The sequence below is a fragment of the Mastomys coucha genome, unplaced genomic scaffold (genome assembly GCF_008632895.1).
Source record: "Mastomys coucha isolate ucsf_1 unplaced genomic scaffold, UCSF_Mcou_1 pScaffold20, whole genome shotgun sequence".
In the NCBI taxonomy this organism is placed as follows: domain Eukaryota; kingdom Metazoa; phylum Chordata; class Mammalia; order Rodentia; family Muridae; genus Mastomys; species Mastomys coucha.
In genome coordinates this window covers 11159678-11163135 of record NW_022196903.1, presented here as the reverse complement: position 1 = coordinate 11163135, position 3458 = coordinate 11159678, and the positions used below count along the sequence as shown (strand labels likewise).

Below are 3458 nucleotides of genomic sequence, written 5' to 3'. Positions count from 1 at the left end.
AGTTTGAATATAGAGCTAAATACAAAGTGTTTGCCAAATCAGTCTTGCTTCTTTTTTATACTGTTAGTTTTAATCCCTCAGTAGTGTTCTATGCATTAAAATATAGAAGGCCCCAGCACTTCACTCTTATTATATCATCATTAGTCATTTGCCAAAATACACTGGACAGGGAAAGTTAATATCCATTTACTTCCAACTAATCAATATGAAAAAAATGAGTTTTAAGGTTCAAAAAAAATGTATCTCACATTCAAATTTAGTTTGAAACAATTCTTATCCTGTGGACAGCATGACAGTTAAGTCACCCATTCCCTGGGATGACAGAAAGGGTTAAATTATACATGAAATAAAAATATACTCAACACATTTATACTCCATTTTACTTTTCTAAACTTTGCTCTACTGACTTCCTATGTTTCTGGAGGTTGCCTCTGAAAAGGTCTTGCATTTATCCCCAGTATCTTACAAAACTATTCAAAACTTATGTCCACTATTTCTGTGCATTCTCTAAATAGTGCTAGTATGTCATGAGCATGATCTCTCCCCCTGCCCTTCTGTGTGTGGTATGTGTGTGTGTACACATGTACATAGGGTTTATGGATCAAAAAAAAAATGAAATGCTCCTCATGTTTTAAGGTTTGACATTTACAACGCTGAGGTCTATTTGAACAAAAACAGGAAAATAAACAACAAAGATTACTAGAGAACAAATTTGAAAACGAGGATAATTCTTATTAGATGCATCTGACAAGCAGCTAAAACCTTTATTGACTACTTTTGGGTAAGGTCTATTTTAGGATTCCTCAGTTCCTAGGAGTTTATTTTTAAACAAATTGCAGGACCTGGGCACACAACTTTATGACTTGTCTCTAATATGGAAGAATGATCTCTCAGAAAGAATAAAATCCTAGTGGTTATAAATGGGTCAAAAAGACTTAGATCTTTTTTTATTTGTACTTCAGAAATGTAACCAACTGAATGAAATGGTTTCATATACATTTTTTACATCCAGCAGAAGTGACACACTGTTCATACATTAATTCTAAAGAAAAATGTACATCCCTCTTCTCTGTTAAGTAAAATTTGTCAAGTGTTCTTGGACGGAGAGGGAAAAAGCCCCTTTCATTGCAACCTGAATGAATGAAGCAACAAGTAGAAGTTTCTTTCGATAGGTAATATGTCAGTGAAGTTACTGTCCAGGCGTGTGTTAATATTAACATGAGTAATCAGAGGTCTTACAAATTCTTAAAAAATGTAAACACCCAATTTCAAAACTTTACAAAATAGTCTATTGGATGCTGCAACTGAATCTGCCCAGGGACATTAAATCCAGGACCATTTACTTTAAGTGAACTTCTGTAGCTCCATTCCTAGCTGGCTGTTCTTCGGTTCCCTAATCACACAGAAATGCATTCCTGTGAAGTCAAGCAGCTGTAGACACAGAACGCTGATGATGTTCTCTTTATCTGACTCATCTAAAGAAAACCCAGTTAGTGGTAATTCTACCAATACTTGTAACAGTTACATAAAATTTTAATGGATTTTCAAACAATACAACGTTGCTATGAATCCAACACATAGAATATAAGTCTTAAGCCCACTAGGTTTAAGCAACTGTGTCTTTGTAGACTAAATCTATGTAAAATAGAATCTGGTAACTCCCTGGTGTTAGAGGTAGGCAGTTTTCTTTCAAATCCTAGGTTTGGTCCTTTATTTTATTCAGCAGTGAAAGCCATGAATACAGAACAAATAACAGCTGTTACAATTCTCAACCATGACTTCTAACGTCAGAGAATTCAAAGTATGAACATAGTACACAGTAATGAAAAGTATCAAAAATTAGTTTACCTCAAAGAAGATAAATAAAACAGGTATATCCCACCAATACATAAACAGATGTTAGTGCTACAGTTAAAATTTGCTGTATACAAAAGATCATAGTCCCCATAATCAGCTTATGGTAGAAGCAAGAATACATGAGCCATTTAAATTGTCAGACATTATGCTTTATAAGGTATGCACAGAAGTTCAAGCAATAAATACATACATTAGTTCAAAGCCTTACAATAGCTACGCAAAGCAGATGCAGAAAAGCAAGTTTGCTATTACTAGCAAGCAATGATAGAAGAGTAAAAATCCATGAAATGCATTAAAGCAACATTTTTCTTAGAAAAAGTCTGGTCATTTATGGGTCCACCAACATTTTTACATAATATGCACAATTATCAAAATACAGACCAAGCATTTCAGAAAACTCCAAAAAACCTAAAATCTATTTTCAAAGCAATTGCAGTTTTGGAGGTTTTTCTGGTATAATGTGCAAGCAGCTATTTTTTTAAAATTGTATTCATATAAAACCCATGCAAAACTCTACAGGTATATGCATTCTGTGGCTGAGACTTCCTTTCAAAAGTTTTGAAACTGAGGTATGCATACTTTAGCATTGTAGTCTTAGGCCACCCTCCTGATGGAACAACTCTCCAAGTTACTTCCAGTCCATCAAAGCTTTTTGAACATGCACCCGAAAGACTCGTTTCCCTTTCAGATTATCCCTACAGCAGTATCCTAGACATCAGAGAACCATCCTTCAGAATACCAATCTCTCCTTTGATACCACATCAATAACTTCCGGTTCGTTGATCATGACCCAAAGACAAACATAATGAAAAGTAGCAGGTACTGTGACGTTCTCATGTTTCATGCAATCTGCCGTAATTGTTCTAACTTTTTTCTCTTTTTTTCTTGTTTTTTTTTTCCTTTTTTTCTTTTTTTTTTTCTTTTTTCTTTTTTGCAGAGGTAGAAGCTTTCAGAAAGCCTTTTGGGTAAGTGGGAAAACCCTTTGAAAGCCGTTATGTCCTTTTATTTGGTGTGATAGATGACTGGGTATCTCTCTAACTCTATTTGCTGACTTCAGCAAAGGATAAACATTGAGCTTAGTTTGCAAGAACCGGCTCCATCACATGGAACCGGGACATATGTTAAGCTCTAGCAGCCACCTTCTGTCAAAACTGTTTGTAAAGCAATAACCATAATCAGGTTATGAGGTCCCTTGGTTGGGGGAAAAAGTATTATCAAGACTTGGCACAGCACATGAAAAGCAACACGTAAAGTCTCTAGGTTTTAAGCAAACATCGGACTATGCTATCTTCAACTACACCATAACGTATTATCATAGTTTTGGGGTTTAGAGTTGTCAGGAAAATCAGCATTCCAACAATTTGGCCTGCACAAGTCTTTGAAGGGAGTGTGTTAGTGTTTATATCCCGTATAAGCAGAGGCAGAATTATATGTAACTTTGGTTTGACTGAAAATAAATACCATGGGCTACACTTGCTATAATCTTTGCTTTCAGTGTAAAAACTCAGCTAGATCACTTTAAAATCAATAGGAAATTAATTTTTGGCTTTACTAGACCTTTTATGTTTGGTTCCTACTTTTTGTTTTTTGTTTTTTGTTTT

The 3458-nt window shown here is 34.9% G+C and overlaps 1 protein-coding gene across 11 annotated transcripts in view; it reads right to left on the bottom strand.

Moving 5' to 3' along the window:
• Window positions 1-917: 917 nt before the first annotated feature.
• Foxp2 (forkhead box P2) overlaps window positions 918-3458 on the bottom strand; it is a 534032-nt gene continuing 531491 nt past the window's right edge. For 8 of the 11 annotated variants that reach the window (XM_031381198.1, XM_031381206.1, XM_031381200.1 and 5 more), the window contains one exon: window positions 918-3458. This exon is cut by the window's right edge and continues 1556 nt beyond it. The gene's annotated coding sequence lies outside the window, so the exon portion shown is untranslated. The other 3 variants (XM_031381204.1, XM_031381205.1, XM_031381207.1) reach the window with 1 other exon arrangement.